Here is a 21,180-nt window from a genome sequence, read left to right as displayed (position 1 = left end):
CCCTAATAGCCACACCCGGTGCCTCTGGAGTTGACCCATCACATAAGGGATGCTGCTATTCCGCAGGATGTAGGCGTCATGCACAGAGCCTGGGAACATAGCATGTACCTGCAAGATGTACTGGTCTGCCAAACATACCATCTGTACATTCATGGAATTATAACTCTTCCGGTTCCTGTACACCTGTTCACTCCTGTGGGGGGGGACCAGAGCTACATGGGTCCCATCAATGGCACCTATGATGTTAGGGATATGTCCCAGGGCATAGAAGTCACCTTTAACTGTAGCCAAATCCTCCACCTGAGGGAAAACGATGTAGCTCCTCATGTGTTTCAGCAGGGTAGACAACACTCTGGACAACACGTTGGAAAACATAGGCTGGGACATCCCTGATGCTATGGCCACTGTTGTTTGAAAAAACCCACTTGCAAGGAAATGGAGCACTGACAGCACCTGCACTTGAGGGGGGATTCCTGTGGGATGGCGGATTGGTGACATAAGGTCTGGCTCCAACTGGGTACACAGTTCCTGGATTGTGGCACGGTCAAACCTGTAGGTGATGATTAAATGTTGCTCCTCCATTGTCAACAGGTCCACCAGCGGTCGGTACACTGGAGGATTCCGCCATCTCCTCACATGTCCCAGCTGACGGTGCTTAGGAAGGACAACAGCGACCACAGAGTCAAGCAATTCAGAGGTATGTACCCACAGCTACACAGAACACAAAACAAATTCCAAAAAGTTGTCTGTATGTGTGTTGAGTCCAGGCCTCGGTATGTGTGACGCAGTTGAAAATGAAGCCATGTGGGCCCCTGAAATGGCGGATGCCTGACCTCTAAAGTGGACAATGGGATGTGAGGTAACTGCGGTGGCGTTGTACACCGTCGCGGTAGGCGGTCGTAGACCGCGTCGCAATGCTGCATTGGTTAACATTGGACCCTATGGGTCCCAGGAGCCAATGACGAAGTGCGCCGGCGGTGATGATACGCACTGCCGCGGACGTCACCGCCGCGGACGTGACCGCCATTTTGTATCTGTTCAATCACTCGATACCTGATCTTCGACAGGAGAGGACGTATACTGCAAGTGCTGCTGTGACCTCGGTCTGGAAGAGACAATGGCTCGTGCGTCTGGGGAAAGGGCCCCTGCCTTCACATCGGAGGAGTTGGAGAAACTCGTGGATGGGGTCCTCCCCCAGTACACGCTACTCTACGGTTCTCCAGACCAAAAGGTGAGTACATAAGGTGCAAGTTGTGTGGGCTATGCCTGGGTGGAGAGGGCTGGATGTAAGAAGGAAGGGGGCACAGTTCAGCGAGCATGAATGAGTGTGAATGCATGTGCCACATGGCAAGGGCAGGGATGTGGGCCACTCACTTCGACGGTGCAGTTGTTAATGACTTCTCTTCTTCCCCTGTACATGTCATGTAGGTCAGCGGCCATCAGAAGAAGGATATTTGGCGTGCCATCGCCAAGGACGTCCGGATTCTGGGGGTCCACCAGAGACGGAGCACACACTGCCGTAAAAGATGGGAGGACATTCGCCGCTGGAGCAAGAAGACGGTGGAGGCTCAGCTGGGGATGGCCTCTCAACGTGGGAGGGATGCCCGTAGCACCATGACCCCCCTGATGTTCCGGATCCTGGCGGTGGCCTTCCCTGAGTTGGATGGCCGCATGAGGGCATCACAGCAGACACAAGGGGGTGAGTACACTCTCATTCTGCTGACTTTGCATGCAGTGGAGGGGTCTGGGTGGGGGAGGAGGGCTTTGGGCTTTCCTAGGGCAGGGCGACTTCCGTAGGCTAGGCCCCTCCATAATGCAGGCCATGTGCCACTCCACCCCACCTCTGAAGAGTGCCAGGTGCAGGTATACATGCCCCTGTGTCATCTATGTGTGCAGATGTCCACCATAGCCATGTAGGCCATATTCCAGGAACTGCATCTGTAGAGGCCAAGAGCGCGGCGTAGTGCAGGGGGCTGCTGTGTCTGTATTGTCCGCCAACGGTAGTGGTAAGCCATGCACTCAACCTGTCTTTCTTCTGTCGTCCCCCCCCCCCTTTTTGTGCTCTCCCTGTTCTTTTGTGCATCAGCATCATCAGGCGGAGGTACAGTGGCACCGGAGCACGAGGGGGCTGCATCCCACATGGCCATGGAGGGCCAAACCACGGACTCTGAGTACACCAGTTGGACCGAGGGCGAGGGGAGCTTCACGGCGGTCACCAGATCAGCAAACAGCGACACGGACTCGTCCTCCGATGGGAGCTCCCTTGTGGTGGCGGCACCATCTGTGCCCCGCACTTCAACAGGTACAGCCGCCACGCCCCCTACCAGCACCGCCCTCCCAGCAGCCCCTCAGCCTTCCCCCATGCCCGCTCACCCAGGAGGGTGGGCATCACCTTCGCCCCAGGCACCTCAGCCCCTGCCCCTGTCACCTCTGCTGCCCTCAGTGAGGAGGCCATTGACCTCCTCAGGTCACTCACTGTTGGGCAGTCTACCATTGTGAATGCCATCCAGGGTGTAGAAAGGGAATTGCAACACACTAATGCATTCCTGGGGGGCATTCATTCTGGTCAGGCTGCCCATCATCGAACCCTGAAATCTCTGGCCTCAGCACTGATGGCAGCCATTGTCCCTGTGTCTAGCCTCCCCCCTCCAACTTCCTCCACCCAGACCCAATCCCCTGTACCTCAGCCCATCCCAAGCAAACCATCAGACCAGCTTGCACACACCTCAACACACAAGGGCAGCTCAGGCAAACATAGGCACCACACATCCCACAGGCACTCACACAAGCATCACCCACATACAGACACAGCAACATCCACTGGCTCCACTGTGTCCCCCTCATCGTCGTCTCCCTCCTCCCTCCCAGTGTCGTCTACACTCTCACCTGCATGCACTACCACTACAGCCACTAGGACTTGCACCAGAACACCCAGCACCACACCCCGCTCACCTGCACTCACCACCCCCACTACCATTTACACGTCCCCTGTGTCCTCTCCCAGTGTGTCTGTGACGCCCCCTCCCAATGTACACAAACGCGGGCACACACACACCCAACATCCATCCACCTCACGACAGCCTCCAGAACATGCACCTGCACCCAAATCACCTAAAGTTACACCTCCTACAACCACCTCCTCTTCCTCCACTCGCAGACCCCCTCCAGCTACCCGTCCCAGTGTTCATCAGAAACTTTTCCTGAGCAACGTTGACCTCTTTCCCACCACCCCCCTCTCCAATTCATAGGTCCCGTAGTAGCACCTCAGCCCAAAAAAGTCCGATACCAGTGGTGCCTGTTAGAGGTATGTGGAGTGCACCGGGCACCAGGGCAGCCAGTGTGACATGGAGCCAAAGCACAGCCAGTGCCCCCCCTGTGAAGCACCAGAAGTTGGACAGTGCCCGACGGGAGAGGGTGAAGACTCCTGCCGGCAAAGCCGCTCACAAGGTTCCCGGGGGGAGTGTCGAGTCAGTTGTGACTCCTCCCAAGGTGGGGAAGGGGCAGAAGAAAGTGCCAAAGTCTGGGAAGAGCAGCACAGCGGAGAAGGCCGCCATCATCCCCGCTGCCCAGGACGCCACCGCCAGCCCGATCGTCACTGGTCAGGAGACCACCGCCAGAGTCAGTGCCCAGGAGGGCAGCACAATCAGTGCACAGGAGGGCAGCCCAATCGTCACTGGTCAGGAGACCACCGCCAGAGTCAGTGCCCAGGAGGGCAGCACAATCGTCACTGGTCAGGAGACCACCGCCAGAGTCAGTGCCCAGGAGGGCCCCGGCAGCCACAGCCCCTCTGGGCAATGAGGGACTGCCATGGCACACACCGCTGCACAGGTCAGAGACAGCAAAGTGAAGCACCGCTGAACAGGGCAAGCCCCGCTGAACAGGGCAAAGACTGCCATGGCAAGCACCGCTGAACAGGGCAGAAACCGCCATGGCAAGCACCGCTGAACAGGGCAAGCACCGCTGAACAGGGCAGAAATCTCCATGGCAAGCACCGCTGAACAGGGCAAAGACCGCCATGGTAAGCACCGCTGAACAGGGCAAGCACCGCCAACTCAAGCATCGCTAGCCCATGTGCGGCAGGGGCAGTGACCGAACTGGGACCGTCATGGGGAGAGTGATGCACTCTGGGCACCAGTCCCCCTCCAGAACCAGTGGAGAACAGCATCCACTACCTCAGTCCTTAACAGGATGACGCACTCTGGGCACCAGTCCGCCTCCAGAACCAGTGGAGAGATCTATCCACTACCTCTGTCCTTCACAGGATGAAGCACTCTGGGCACCAGTCCCCCTCCAGAACCAGTGGAGACATACATCCACTACATCTGTCCTGCACAGGATGAAGCACTCTGGGCACCAGTTCCCCTCCAGAACCAGTGGAGACTGTTATCCACTTGTGAGACTGTGGCTTTGCACTCCCCAGGATGGTACAGTGGGCAAACCACCCACTGTAGAGACTTGAGAGACTGTGGCTTTGCACTCCCCAGGATGGTACAGTGGGCAAACGACCCACTGTAGAGACTTGAGAGACTGTGGCTATGCACTCCCCAGGATGATACAGTGGGCAAACCACCCACTGCAAAGACTTGTGAGACTGTGGCTTTGCACTCCCCAGGATGGTACAGTGGGCAAACCACCCACTGTAGAGACTTGAGAGACTGTGGCTTTGCACTCCCTAGGATACATCAATGGGCATGGAGCCCCGTCGTGGATCTGGCATGGTGCTGTCATCCGGCTGAGGTGCCCCCCCTTCCCTTCCCCCTGAGGTGCCTGTTGTATTTCTATCTGATGCCCCTGCAGTGTTCTCTCCGTTTGTGGACAGGTATCGTGTGTGGGCCTCGCCCATGCATTTTGGCCCAGTGGTCCACGGATATTGGATTGTGCATACCTGCACTACTGATCGTGATGTATATTTTTGGCATTTATATATATTTCTGTATATATTAGCTTACTGTATTGTGATACATTACAATGGTTGTACTCATTTCCTTTTGTCTTTGCATTCTTCCGGGGGGTTGGTGGTTGTTACTGTGATGTTTGGAAATGCATTGGTGTGTGTGTGTGTTGTGTGCGAGGGTCGGGGTGGGGGTGGGGGTGTTGCGTGTGTGTGTCCCTGACTTTTGCCTCCCCCCTTCCCTATGTCGTAGGTGCAGTACTCACCGTTGTCTTCGACGCCGCTGTTGCTGATGTTCGTAGAGGAGCAGAAACACTATCGCAGGGAGTATTTTGGAGTTCCGGCTCCATGGTGCTCTGCTTCCTCGTGGAGTGTGTTAAGGTGAGCGTTTTCCTATTGAAATGGCTGTTTCCGCCGTGTTTTTATCCACAGTGAATCCGCCCGGAAAAAGTGGCGGATTGGCCTGTTGTAATACTGTGGCCGGTACTTTGTCTTCCGCCTGTCTGTTGGTGGTGACCGCCGCGCTGTTTGTCTGTACCGCCGTGGCGGTCGGAGTGTAAAAGTGGCTGTCTATGTTGGCGGTTTCCGCCACGGTCATAATTCCCTTTTTTTTTTCGCCGGCCTGTTTGCAGTCTTACCGCCACTTTAACACCATCCGCCAGAGTTGTAATGACCCCCATAATACTGAAATCATGGTCAAAAGCAGTTATGAAAATGCTCTTATGCAATAAGTACAAACAGCTGTAACTCTGTAGTAATGTGAAATTATACTTACTGACCCCACAGTATTGTTTGTGGGGATGTTTTTTGTTTTGTGTTTTCTAAATTTCAATCTCTTCCACTGTATATTCTAAAACTATCACAATGATATCAAAGACTCATCAATTTTCTGGAAGGATTCCCAGTGTGCATTGAACCAGGTCTTCATGGCACCCTTCAATCACTCAGTGGATTATTCACAAACTGCATTTTGGAGCATATTTGTTAGTATTATAATACTTCTACTCATGTACTACAAAATGCTATTCACAAATCTGCATGAGGAGGTCTCAGTCTTCACCTCTCCTACCTGTCCTCTGCAGAGGTCTTCGCCCATAACTATTGAGCTTTCTGCACAGGTATGCAGATATTGTAGTAATTAAATATTGGACGGATTGAGGAATGACTGGAAAATGGGAATAGTTAAGAATAAATCAGATGGTTTCATGGAGGATCTAGGAGCGGTTAAGGGAGTTCTGGGGAACAGTTTGGGCAGAGACATGCACCCACCCATAAAAGAGTAAGCCCATTGTTATTTTCAAATTGCACTTCTAAAGTTATTACAGCCACAAGGGTCCCCAAAACAGCTCTAAATGTACTTCAGCTCAGACCTAGAATAAGTCCAGATCCACAAATAGTCAATTAGTAGGCCTGCAACACCCTCCCATATAAAACAATGGAGACGGGGATTTGACCTAACACTCCATAGAAAGTAATATTAAAATAAACTAATTAATTTAAACTTCTTAAATGTATATATGCATGTAATTAAATGTTATAAATATAAATAAAATGAATTACTGTTTTATGTTAAAATGTTTTGATAAACATTTTAAATCTAAAATACATGTAATATTTATTTTAACAACATAATTACGTTAGTTTAACGTAATTATCTTCATAATGATTATTAAATTTCTACTACATTATAAATAGATATTAACATTTTACTTTAGGTGGGTTTTAATGCATCTCCAAAAATAACTTTAATTTAATTTAAATTGGCATATTTAAATTCATTTAATGTTTAATTCCAAATTCAGTTAATAGTGCTGTTGAATTTTTAAACATTTTGTTCTCCATTTAAAATAAATAAATATATTGCATCAATTTACATTAATATTTAACATAAAATATTCTGACTATTATGTCTAATGTGTAATAAATTTTGTTATCTTCCCTATACTTTACCATATGGAGAGCTTTGTCCAGTGGTGAAGGTCTCCACTTTCATGTTAAAAGTTACAAGAGTAACTTTGCAATTGCAGAGTTGGTTCCACCACATGATTTCAAGGGAGGAGACATGTAAGTCTAAAGTTTGTAGTAAATTTAAACTAGGAAAAGGTGATTACCCAAAAGTAGTACATTTACTACAAAGTGTGAGAGTAAAATTAAACATGTAGATTTACTCATGAGTAAGTTTATCTTTGTTAATAGCTCCCAAAGTGTTTACACATACCCTGGACCGAGGGCAAGGCACCTTGAGTGAGTGATTAAAGATGCAGATCAAACACAGAAAGGAAGTACCATAACAGTAAGAGAAAAGGATGGTAAAATTATGCAGAACTGTCACAGAATGTAAATTAGCATCATAATTATGCAACTGCAAATGGATAGCCATGATGTGCACAGGAAGCACCCCCGAGTTTCAACAGGTGCATATTCAGCTGCTTTTTCAGTGGAAACCCATGACTTGGTAGCACATCAATCACAGGGCAGTAATGTCACAAAGATCGTTACTTCACACTTTTAGGGTGGGATTGGTCTGACACCACTAAGCAAAGCATTCAAGAAACTTTCGCCCATGTCAGAGCCATTGATTTTTTGCTTTACAGAAACAAAATAATGCTTTTGGAGTTTTTCAATCAAGCAAAAAGGTTTACAGAGTAAGGTCAAAACATATGGGGCCAGATGTACGAAAAAAGCAATTTGCGACTTGCAAATTGCGAGTCCCTGCGACTCGCAATTTGCAAGTAGCAAATTGCTATGCAGTACGGTGTCTCAGACACCGACTGCAACTCGCAATGGGGTCGCAATGACCCACCTCATGAATATTCATGAGGTGGATCGCAAATTGCGGCCCCATTGCGAGTATGGGCACTCGCTAACATGGAGGCCTGCTGACGTCAGCAGGCCTCCATGTTAGCGACCTGCTTGTCAATAAAGCAGTTTTTTTTTTTTTTAAGTGTAGCCCGTTTTCCCTAAGGGAAAACGAGCTGCACTACAAAAAAACCCGAAACCTTTAGTTTCGGATTTTTCAGGGCAGGGAGTGGTCCCTTGGACCACTCCCTGCCCTGAAAAAATATTTTTGGGTGCAATCACAAACTGGAAGGGGTCCCATGGGGACCCCTTCCAATTTGCGATTGGGTTACCATCCACTTGAAGTGGATGGTAACTGCGATGCCATTTGCGACCGCATATGCGGTCGCAAATGGTATTGCATCCCAATGCGACTCGCAAATAGGAAGGGAACACCCCTTCCTATTTGCGAGTCTGAAATGCATTTTGCGAGTCGGTAACGACTCGCAAAATGCATTTCTGCATTGGGATACGCGTTTTGCGACTCGCAAACGGCAAATTTTGCCGTTTGCGAGTCGCAAAACGTTTCGTACATCTGGCCCATGGTACCCACTTTTATCCAACCCCTTTTGCCTTTAGTGAAATTACCACATTGTTAGATGCATTAAAGGTGTAGAGTTCCCAGTAGGTATGCAAGGAGCACTAATTCAGGCAAAAGTGATCCTATGCCAAGGGAGCAAATGTCAGAGCTTCTGCTGTCCTGGCAGGCTGGTATATCACCCACCATAAATTAAATGAGACCCTAAATCATTTAGTACTGACAAGTGTATACTAGATTCTTTTTTTCTTAAATTCCTATGACCATTCTTAATTGTATCAAAGTTACATAATGTTTCAACATTTGCTTCTGTTGCCACAAACATTAAATAAATATAAATACATATATATATATATATATACACATTTACCAAGGCATATAAAGTTGTGATTTAGTACTGCAATTCATGTCTGTGAAAGTTCAACATTTATCACTTAAGATGCACATGCCATGAGAACTCATTGTATTGTCTTGGCACCCACAATTGCTTTGCCTGTGTAGGACATTTCCTCCATGCACTTCTCACCATTTCTAGTGGTGGGACCTGCCTCAGTGAATGCCTGCAACCGCCTACTACTGTGTTGATTTCTATACCAAATTAATTTTTAAATTCAAAATTAGCTGTTTTTTCTGGGTTAAGCCACTAACTGGAGGCCAACATGGTCTAATAGTGGCTCGACCTTACCATTTATATAGGCTCCACAGAAAAGCCATATACTTTAATCTGTCTTCCTTGAATTTCAAATAAATACCCTGATTTCAATTTAAAACAGTTATCTGTCTATAAGCTTACCTTATGATTAAGCTAAAACACTTTTTGAAAGCTATTTTCTTAAACATTACTGAATGGATTTACACAAAACAAAACAAAAACATGTTAAGTGTGATGTAATTCTGTCTGCAAGAATCGTATGGGAGTTTTCAGTAAAACAAAACAGTTTACCAAGCAGGTCCAAAAAATAGAACAGACTTTACAAACTCCTCTGCCTTAGTTTTATCTTCCACACTTGTAGGTTTTCTTGTGGTGGTGGGCTACTTTGGGTGTCATCAAGGATGTTTTACTGAGAGTTTGGAAGAAGTTGTATGTTGTACAGAGGGTCCCGGGACGGCATTCTATTTCTCTTCTTACACCTGATGTACAAAACCAATACCATTTCCTTGTACAAGTGGGTGTGGTTATTGTTATACTCATTCCTATCCAAGATGGTCGTCTTCCCACTTTCTGTTGACAGGGTTTCCATATTGAAGATTATGTTAGGAATCATTTCCTATTCCACTCATATATAAAATAATTTGGATCTGACATGAATGAGTCACAACACTTTAAATTTCAATATTTTGTCATTGCCTGATTTACATACTTTTTCTACCTGTGTTTTTCTCCTAGAATCTGCAGTAGTGTTCTCTGGTGGATTCTTTGGCCTTGAAGAATATGCTAGATTATTTCTCTCTGTTGTGATTCAGGATAGTTTTGATAGCTCAATTCTCAACTCTCGTAACACTATTAATCTTCAATCAAGAACTAAGGGTCCTGATCATAAGTTTGCTGGTTGGACCACCAGACCATGGCAGTGGCAGTCTCAGAAAACTGCTGTGGTGGCAGTTCCACACTCGCTGTAGTACGATGTTCTCACTGGCCCGTCAGAGGTGTTGATGACAGCAGTGGCCCTATGGAGGACAAGGTCAGGGAAACAATATAGGGGTTATTCTAACTTTGGAGGAGTGTTAATCCGTCCCAAAAGTGATGGTAAAGTGACAGATATACCACCAGCCGTATTACGAGTTCCATAGGATATAATGGACTCGTAATACGGCTGGTGGTAAATCCGTCACTTTTCCGTCACTTTTGGGACGGATTAACACCTCCTCCAAAGTTAGAATAACCCCCTATATATTTTTCCATAGGTAGCAATGCAGGTGTGTACATTTTGTGTAAAAAAAGACACATTTGCATGAAACATGTGGAAGAATATTCTAAACATGCTCCAGTGACATTGCTGAAGAATGGACCAAATATGTTCTTTCTAGTCAATGGCAGGAAATATGATAGGTTAGTACACGGTTTTACATGTCTGTTTTGGGGGGTGGTGTTCCTAATGTGATGGAGGGCCCTGGGTGAAGGGGTCCATGTTGGGGAAAGATGTGGAAAGAAGGGATTGGGGATGCAAACACCCCATTTCCCTCTATTTCACAAGCTCAAGGCTGTTGGTGCCCTCTGCCACAGTCAGGTAAACAGGAAGGCAATTTGTGATCTGGACAGATGTCTGCTTAACTACACTGCTCTGTGGAAGTTGAAATTCCCAGACAGCCAATATTGTGGTCTGTTACAGGCTGGAAGTGCCGGTCGGACTGCAGCAATCTTGTGGTTATGCAACTGCCTGCATCGTAATACGGTGGTCGGACCGCCAACACTGCGGCGGTCGGACTGCGGCCATGGCGTTTGCCAGACCACCAAACTCGTAATCACACCGTATATTGCCAAAGTATTTTCTCCTGCCCTTTGTGGCCTTTTCCTAATACCAGTGGTGTTCCCAAAAGAAAGTTGACATCTGTCACTTGTTTGTTAAATTGACAGTGGCAAGGTGGCTACCAGGAGAAATCACCCTTTCTTCAGGAATGCTTAAAGAAAATAACAGGTATCTTCAATGTGTCCAGATTTTGACAATGCAGTGTTTCAATTGAAAAGCTAATTTTTATTTGCTTATAACTTTGGCACTGTTTGACGAGTCAGCATACAATGGTAAAATAAAGTTAGTTCTGTTTCAAGTCAGGTTTATATGGAGGTGGCACAAAGGGAGGAAGACATAGGGAGCTAAAAAGCTAAAAACCTTTAAAAGTGTAACTCCTATAGGAGAATGTTGTTATTACTGCAGGAAAAACATTGAAGAGAATTCCATCAAATCTGGCATAGCACTGCAACGGTAATCAGAGAAATGCCTTTGTATGGTTTGGTGCAAATCCATTTAGTAGTTTTCAAGACCTTGCCATTACAAAAAACATGTCTGTGTTCTTGAAAGGGTTACATTAGAGAGCTATCCAGACCATTTGTTAACCAACTGTCCTCAAACTCCAGTTCGGGAAATGCTCATATACCTAAATCGAATAATAAAGCTCCATAACTGCACAAGATATTGGGCTTTTCTCCTGTCGTCCTTTTAGGGTCTGTGAACTTTGACTTTCTGGCCCTGAAGGCTACATTTGTTTTTGTTTAGTTGCAATGGAAAGGTTTCTGTTGCAGCCACCATTACATGCCATCATAATAAATATGTCAAATTTGAGGGCAGGGTGGGCCCACCTTGAACCCTTGTCTTGGTCACGGGACACCCTCAAAGTTGAAAAACTGAAAGAATGAAATATGTTTGGGAGGTGTTTACATAACTCCTCTCAGAGTATACAAAGCGCAACAAGCACAGACTTCCTCAAACACATCTTGGTGTTTATAGACCCTGTGCAAAGTGTGAGAATTATGAAAGTTGTGGACCAGTTTATGAACCCCTGCTGAGGTTTGCAAAATCCAAGATGAATTTGCACACTACAAAACTCCTGGATCCATGTTGAGTCACTTGCTGATGTTCCTGAACATCACATGTGGCTTAAGAGCTGTGAAACTATAGGAACTAGATGGGTTCCTTTACGTGATTTATGGACTTTATATAGAGTACAAGGACTCCACTCGTCATGTAGGTGTTTTAAAGTCAGTAAGTTTAATTTCCAATATGTAAACTCTCAATATGTTTGGATGTCATTTAAAAATGTTAAAATGCAGTATGTCTTTACTAATTTGTTTAGGAGTGGACTGGGATCCGATTGTGTGATGGGTGTGATATTAGTAAAGTTAAATCTTTTAAAATTCACCAAGTGTGCCAGCTTGAATCTGGCATGCTTAACAATGAGGGTGGGAGTTCGTCTAAGCCCCCACGCCCCCCAAAATCACCTTGTAAACAAGCACTGCTGCATAGCTCATAAGTGCAAAATGCAGGGTTGGGCTGAACTAAAGGAAGTCTTGTTGGTCTATTGTGCAAAGCTGCATTTTTTTCAGGAGAATTTTAGGTGTTTTTTGCAAAAACTAAGAAAAATATGTGAAGCTTGAAAAGAAATATGGGATTTGGGTGTACTTATAAAAATCTGAACTTTAGCACATATTTTTATGTATCTTTCGGAAGTAATACTTAAGCAATAGAAGAACTTTTAAAGAAAATGCTCAAAAATTATCCAAACAAGGTATCGACGTGCTTACAAAATGCTCATGAGTTACATGAGAACACCATTTATATTTGATGGATAAGTGGAATACTCTCTGGGACAGGTAAATAATAGAGAACTCTAAAATAGTTCTCTCTCAAAATAAAAGCATCTCACACCTCCAGTCCTATGAGCACTCTGTCATATGGCCTGCTAACCCTCCAGGTTTGAGAAGACTATAGTTCTGGTCTCCTCTCCACTAGGAGAAGACCACCCGATAAAGTTAGAGATCCCAACCAGGCCAGATGAAACACCTGTGCCTACAGTGGAACTAGAGTTAGGGTGGCTCCTTTCAGGGCACCGAACTTTACTGAGTGCCATGCTTGTTGTGCATGCTTGACAAAGGATTTTTGGTGTCAAGAAGCAAATTTGTAAAGCTGGACCTTACTTCTTCAAAATTAAAATTGACCTTGATGAGCAAGTATTTTCCCACCCTCACATGGTGATTCCATGCAGGTAAATCTATTTATCATTGCACTGCCCTAAATAGGGTGGAGTGACCAACACTAAGGAGGTCATTACGGCTTCGGTGGACGGAAGTCCCAACAGGTTGGTTGCCATCAATGTGGCCGTCTCCCCGCTGGCCCCATTAAGAGTTTCCCGCTGGTCCAGCAGTAAACGGCCTACAGCATTGTCCCCAGCTCATAATCGATCCAGTGGCAATGCTGCAGTGTGTAAGGGTACACCAGCAACAGGCACAATGTTCACTGTCTGCACAGCAGACAGTGAACATTGCAACGGGGCTGGCGAGGGGGGCCCACGCACACCGTCATCTGTCAGCTGTTTCATGGCGGTGCTATCACCATGAAACCGGTAGCAGAGAAGGGAGTCGTAATCCCCAAGGCAGCACTGTTTGCAGCACTGCCCTGGCGAATTAGGACTGCCCGCACTGCCACACAGTTGTGTCGATAAAAAGTTGTGGTCCTCTTGGTCCGACCGCAGCGCTACCACTGCGGTTGTATCGTGGCGGTCAGACCACCTCATTGGAGGCGGTCCAACTGCCACAGAGAACCCTGTCGGTCATTTGACCGCCAGGGTCGTAATGGGGAACCGAGACTGATGGCCCCGTGGCAGTGCAGATGTTTACATCAAGAGACGCAACAGAGGCTCTGCTGGTGTAAGCCTGGCACCTTTAAATAAAGAGGGGACCTGCTGTCTTGGAAAAGGGAGAGCCCCATCTGTTAGTAGCAGGGCTCTGGTTCTATCAAAGTTCCTGAGAACTGTACCTTGCATATTTTGGAGCGTTTTGGCACACATAACACCAATCTAAACATTGCAGATGTTTGTTGCCTTCAACTCAAAGGACCTGGAAAATACGTACTTGCATCCTCAACCTATAGTCAAATGCTTCTGTCCATGTTAGGAAGCTTTGTGAAAACATCCGGGAAAAATATTTATATGATGTCCTTTGGCCATGCAATCGGCTATGTACATCAGGAGTAAAATAACCAGATAATATATGCAATATGTTTCCTTTATTTCCCTAAGGTATGTGAGGGGGTGTTGGGCACCAAACAATATATTAAATCAAAATGCTGCAGTTCACATTCATAATGTGAGTCATCCCACATAAGAGTCACTATTGTCGCGTTTTTTCTTTTATGTTTAAAAAAAAATATTCACACCTCGTCCCGTATTCCATGTTCTAGATGCAAATTTATCTTAGTTGTTTCCCAGTTCACACTAAAGAGTTGAACTCATTACCAATAGAGCTAGCCACCTAATCCTCTTTAGTTCGGTTCAAAAAAGGAATTGAAAATGTTTCTTTACAAAACCGCTTTCAACTTTCTTAATCTTTTCAGCTGTGTCGTTTTTTGGGCTGTCCCGAAACAGTGCCAAGAAGCTTCGGTGATCGGGCGTTCCGGAACAAAACGTAACATAACATAGTGGTTGTTGTACAAGGTAATATACAAAACTTATTTGTAGTCAAAGTGGCTGTTTTTTGCATCCACGGAGGACAGGAACAGATTGAAGTCTTACACACCAATGACGTTGTGAAAGTTAGAACACCCAGAGGGAATACATATCTGGGTTCTCATTCTGAGGAAATATGCTCATAAGAGAAAAGGATGTTAACTTTCTGGATGCGTCATGATGAAACTCAGAAGGATCGCGCGAGAACCTGTGACGTTGTAATGCAATTGTATGGAGGTCTGCACACAGCTGTGAGGCACTAGGTCCCTTTTAGTACTCCTTGAAACTCAAAATGTATTAGACATGTGTACTATTGAAGGCTTTAAGATAAAATCACAAAGTAGGAGATGGTTCTTATGGTCCCCATTGACATGTTTCCGTGTGTCAGAAAAGAATCCATCATTAAGCAAATATTCTCTGAGGTTTCCTGGTATGCAACCAGAGTGTGGGCTTGACAGTCCAGCACGCATCAATAATTCTTTATGGGATGAAGCATCCGACCACACATGGTTGCACCTTGGTTTCTAATACTGCTGGAGAGAGTTGATATGTGCAACTGAGTGCTGCCATCTATAAATAAATAATACCTGCTCCCAAATCAGTTTTAACCAGTTGTTTGCTGAATAGTCATGCCAGCGCTGTGTTTCATCGGGGGAGGAAGAGTATATTTACTAACATTTCATGCAATGCAGCTCAGAAAGCCAATGTGTGGTGTTACATTGCGTGAAAGGGAGACATCAGAAATGTGCCATATTTACAAAGATATGGCACATTTCTGTGCCTCCCTGTCCCTGCCCTGGCACACTGTGTGCTGTCTACCACTGACAGAGGTACCCTTGCATCATGGTGCAAAGGTGCCTGTGTCGCGGGCAGGATTGTTTTTGTGCAGAAAGGCGCATCTTCCTGCACAAAATCAACCCTTAAAGGTATTTTCTTTTTTCTCTGTATGAAGCAGAGTGCATCACACAAAGAAAAAGGAAGAAACAAGGAGAAATAAAGATTATTTCTCCTTGTTACACCTGGACCTGTGGCATGTACCATTTTGACGCATGCCCAGTTTACAACCAAAAACAACAGATGGATGTGTTGGAACACCCACACTCCACCCCTGGAATGCCTCCCTGGTGCAAGGTAACACAAAACAGTGACACGTACTTCCTTGCGTTGCCTTGGATTTACCACACAGAGCTATGCAAGGTGGCTTTCCATGGTCTAGTAAATCCCAGCTACAGGCTTGCATTGCTTTGTGTCACTTTGAGTCACCTTGTGTGATGCAAGAGCACCAAAAGCCCCTTGTAAATCTGGTCCCCGGTAGTCAAAAATTAGAAGCCTCCTGAGAATAAATGCCATTGTCCACATTCAGCGAATGACATTAAATGAAAATGTCAGATCATCAACATTTCCAAATTCAGTGACAGAGGATGAAGAACAAAATTCAACTCTTAATCAGTTTTCTGGCAACAAATCAGAATTAAAATCCATATCCAAGGATAGTTCGAGACATCATAGACCACTAGAACAATACATGAGTGCTTCTGGGCATCATGTAAGTATTACATTTGCTAATTGGCAGCTATAAGTGATCAGACTCTCTCCTGTTGCCACCAACAAGTCAGAATAACATAGAATCCCTGGTCACTGTAATTGTTTAGGTGCTATTGTCCCCTAGGGGTACTACTGGCTTCAAATATAAAAAATATCATCACTAGGAGCCAATATGTCACTATTCAAATCTTAATGGTACACCTGTTGAAGTCTAAGAGGAGCATTGCTCCAAATGGAATACATTTTGTGAGGGTCAGATATTTTCACTAATCAAAAGGAAAAATAGAATTTGATCGACTAAATGCATATGGTTTTCGTGTTATCAAATGGAAATCATATCAAAATAAAAGGATATCTAATCATGGGTTGAGCTTCAGAGCACTGAAAAAGGTGTTTATGAAGCACTTACAAATGATAGTTTGATGACCATATGGTTTTATTATTATGCTAAACAATATGTGGACTCTCCTTCACAATTTAGTATCCTTCAATATCTACAGCTACAGGGTATTTGCCATTTTATGGTACAAACCCATTATGGCTTCTTCCAGGCCCAAACTTTAAGGTCAAAGTAGTGGAAATGCAATGTTGCGTATGAAGAATCTGCAGAACAACAAGCAGTGGTCATATTTTTATGCCAACAGGGATCAATATAATTCTGGAGCAGACCCAGTTTCACAGCATCTCCATTGGTGTGGTCTAGCAGGAAGAGACAAGAAAAAGAAGACATATGGCAAGCTTCATGTTATATATTGCAGAGATTTGTACATCCATTAGTCTTTCCTAACAGCACTCGAATCATGTTGACACACAAATCGCTGCAGTATCAGTCTTGCATAGGTAAACATCCAGGCACTGATGTTGAGGGAGCAGTCATTCTTTTGGATAGTTCAGTGCATTATCTAGAATTTATGCCATGCATTTCACATTTATATCCTGAGTCGGAGCAAGGCAGCTATTTTTTAATTTACTTGGATTTTTGTAAATTTCTACTAACCGCTGGCTGGTGGCCTTCAAGCTTTTTAGACTATACATTCCAGGGCCCAGTGTTTCTGCATAAACTAGCCTCCTATTAAAGAATCATCTTCTAACTCCCCTTTAAACATGATGAGCATATGGGCCCTCCATTTAGTATGCTCTCCACTCAGATAAGAGCATGTTAACTTATTTACTCCTTCATTCATGAAGTTCTTTTGGGGTGGGAGTAGCAGCACAGCTTGATGTTGATGCTGGTGTGTGGTTGGAATGGGTTACTGTAGATGTAGGTGTAACAAGAATAAAATTAAAGGCATTCTGTTTTTTGTCTCAAATGAAGTTGTGTTGTGACTGATACCTAGACCCCCACACTCTCTGCCCACTCTTTTTTATGGATACTTCTTGTTTATTTAGGTTTTTGATGATGAGACAATAGAGGTTGTTATCAAATAGGCAGTTGTTCATAATAAAAATAAAATCATCAAGTGATTAAGGCAGCTCCAATGAAAGAAAAACATGATGACAATGCAATTTAACCACCACCCAAATATTAAGAGCAGTAATTCCATCATTTAGTAAGTTGCACTCATTATTGATGATGTTACCAACATTAAGGAAATATCAGTTCACCACCACACAAAAATTAATCACCATGGTACAGCTGCTAGAATACATTTCCTCCATGCGAGAAAAACATGATTCCCAAATGGATACCAGCTTCATTAGACTTTGTTAATGACAAATCCTTTGGACATAACGTACTCCTTAAAGGGTCAAATTAAAACACAAAGAAAGCATAGAAGTATGATTTGATGTGAAGAAATGCTATTAAATCATCTCTGTAAAAAAAAAAGTATAAACTCTAACAAAGAAATGTGTCATACTTCTGCTGCCAATAAACCACCTAAGACATATTGTACACAGTGCCTTAGTGAACACAGCACACAAATTACAGCAAGAAAATCTCAACAAATTACAAAGATGACAACAAACTATAAGATATTGGCAAAGATCAAGTAGGACATCAACCATATAGTGAGACATCATCAACAATGTTGTGATACTGATGGAAAAAGTCTAGCAACCAAGAGCAGGCCAAACATTATAGTCCTAAAACCTGAAAAGTCAACAAAAGCAGTTAAAACATAACGTTTGAAAACCAGAATAACAGTAAAATCACCATAAACTGTAAAATATGTTTAAAATAATTGTAAATGTAAAAACTCATGAATAGCATACCTGGCAAATGTCCATTCTGAGTATTTCTGTTAACAGAAATAAACCCGTTAACAAAGTTTTAGCAAGCTTGTAAGTCAATGCATCTTTTTGAATGTTCACCCTCCCTTTTTGGGACTGATGCTGCTAACTTTTTGACTTTGAAAGTGCATTGAGGCCTGTCAACCACAAATGGGCAGTGTTTAACGTAAGCAAAAGTATGTTTAATTGGCTATCCCCAATTGGCAAGCATTGCCTTACTTATACGTCACTAGTATGTGGTACCCAGGTACCCAGGGCGCGTAAGGCAGAGTGTCCACAAGACTGTGGCACTGGTTGTGCCAGCTGGTGTATACAAAATGTGAAAAGTCACTTCAGCCAGCCACTGCAGACTGAAAGGGATGTGTTCCACACTGCTAACTCGACTTCTCCACGAACTCTAATGGCAAAGTGACCACTTCTGTTAAGCATATATGACAGTCTTCTCTAAAGCATGCCTACCAAGTCCTACAACAGGGATAAAATATATTCTTAAGTTAAACATATGTTTTTACATGTCTTTCGAGGAACACTTCTGAACTGTTGTTTTGCTGGGGAAGGTTAGTAGCCCCATTGGCTAATACAAAGTTAAACAGTTTACACTTAAATGCATCTAAGTTCTGAATGGGAACACCTAACAAGGTCAAGTAAGGTATCAAATAAATGGGAAAATGTCACTATTAATTTTAAGCAACTTTTAGAAAGTTGCTACCCTGCAATCCAACTAGTACAGTGGCGTCACAAAGGCCACTCATACATTGATGGGTTTCTGACCACCTGGGGAGATGTGTGACTGACTCCCAGGGCCGGGAACAAAGGGCATTAGCTGTGGAACGAGGAGTGACCTCTTCCCCTCGGAAGGCTGCAAAGGGTGATGGTCCAAAGGGCAAGCTTCAAAGGCGAGGTGGGAGAATGATCTGCCGCCGGCTGTTGTCCTGTGGATGCGTGGAATGGTGGCGAGGTTGGCGGAGCAGAGCTGTTGGTTTGGGGTGTAGAAGGTGAGTCGTTCGTTGAGGTATGCTGGTCCGACGTTGTGGAGTGCTTTGTGAGCGTGGGTGAGGAGCTTGAAGGTGATCCTCTTGTTGATGGGGAGCCAGTGCAGGTCTCTCAGGTGGGTTGTGATGTGGCTGCGGTCGGGGATGTCGAGGATGAGGCATGCAGAGTCATTCTGTATGCGTTGCAGTCTTTTCTGGAGATTGGCCCTGGTTCCCGCGTAGAGAATGTTGCCGTAGTCCAGTCTGCTGCTGATGAGGGCCTGGGTGACTGTCCTTCTGGTTTAGGTGGGGATCCACCTGTAGATTTTGCAGAGCATGCAGAGGGTGCTGACGCAGGAGGATGAGACGCGTTGACTTGCTGGGCCATGGAGGGCGATGAGTCCAGGATGAACCCCAGGTTGCGTGCGTGGTCGGTAGGCCTTGGGGCGGCTCCCTGTGAGGCTGGCCACCAGGAGTCGTCCCAGGCGGAGAGGGTGGAGCCAAGGATGAGGACCTCTGTCTTGTCCGAGTTCAGTTTCAGGCGACTGTTCTCCATCCAGTCGGCGACGTCCTTCATTCCTTCTTGGAGGTTGGTTTTCGCGGTGGCGGAGAGGATCAGCTGGGTGTCGTCGGCATATGAGACATGTTGAGGTTGTGAGATCGGACGATGTTGGCGAGTGGTGCCCTGTAGACGTTGAAGAGGGTCGGACTGAGGGAAGATCCTTGGGGTATGCCGCAGATGGTCTTGCTGGCTTCATATCTGAAAGTAGGGAGGCGGACTCTCTGGTTTCTGCCGGTGAGGAAGGAGGTGATCCAGTCCAGGGCTTTGTTGTGGATCCCTGCGTCGTGGAGGCATATGCGTAGGGTGGGGTGGCAGATGGTGTCGAAGGCGGCCGAGAGGTTCAGGAGGATGAGGGCCACAGTTTTGCCTTTGTCCAGCAGGGTCCTGATGTCCTCAGTGGCGGCGATGAGGGCGGTCTCGGTGCTGTGGTTGCTGCGGAAACAAGATTGGGACGGGTCCAGAGTGTTGTTTTCCTCAAGGAAGCGGGTCAGTTGCCTGTTGACGATATTCTCGCAGACCTTCACCGGGAACGGTAGCAGGGACATGGGCTGGTAGTTTTTGAGGTCCTTTAGGTCCGCCTTGGGTTTCTTGAGTAAGGCATTGATCTCGGCGTGCTTCCAGCTTTCCGGGAAGGTGGCGGTCTCGAAGGAGCTGTTGATGATCATCCGAAGTTGGGGGGTGATGATGGAGCTCACTTTGTTGAAGACGTGATAAGGGCAGGGATCGGATGGTGAGCCGGAATGAATGGTGTTCATGACTTTGATGGTATCATCGTCATTGACGTGAGTCCAGAAGAGCAGGAGGTTGGTGTGGCTGGGGGGCGGTGAGTCTCAGGTGTTGGCGACTGTCGGGGGTCTTGGTGTTGAAGCTGTCGTGGATGTCTGTGATCTTGCAGTGAAAGAAGGTGGCTAGGGAGTCGCAGAGGTCTTGCCAAGGTGAGATGTCGTTGGAGCTGGAGCTGGGGTTGGAGAGTTCCTTCACAATGCTGTTGTGTGCATTGTTGTTGATGCGTTCCTTGAAGGAGGACCTCTTGGCAGTCCAGATGAGCTGGTGATGCCTGCGAATGGTGTTCTTGAGGGTCGTGTGTGTGACCGGTGTCTGTTCGGGCGCCACTTCTTCTCAAGTTTCCGGCACGTCTGTTTGGAACCCTGGAGGTCGGCGATGAACCAGATGGCCTTTCTGTCGGTGCGGTTGTTGGAGGGTTTCATGATCGGGCAAGAGCGTTGGTGCAGCCGTCGATCCATTGCTTGAGGTTGCGGGCAGCTGTGTCTGTGTCGGTGGTGTTGGCTGGTGGGGCGAGGGCGGAGATCAGCTGGTCTTCGATGACCTTGTTCCAGCTGCGGTGGGGAATCCGTTGTGGGTGATGTGACTACTGGCGGAGAAGACGGGGTCGAGCGTGTGTCCGGCAGAGTGGGTGGGTGTCGTGATGAGCTGTTTGAGTCTGAGG

Source organism: Pleurodeles waltl, chromosome 8 (genome assembly GCF_031143425.1).
Source record: "Pleurodeles waltl isolate 20211129_DDA chromosome 8, aPleWal1.hap1.20221129, whole genome shotgun sequence".
Classification (NCBI taxonomy): domain Eukaryota; kingdom Metazoa; phylum Chordata; class Amphibia; order Caudata; family Salamandridae; genus Pleurodeles; species Pleurodeles waltl.
The sequence above is the reverse complement of the archived record's forward strand: the minus strand, read 5'-3'. Positions refer to the sequence as shown.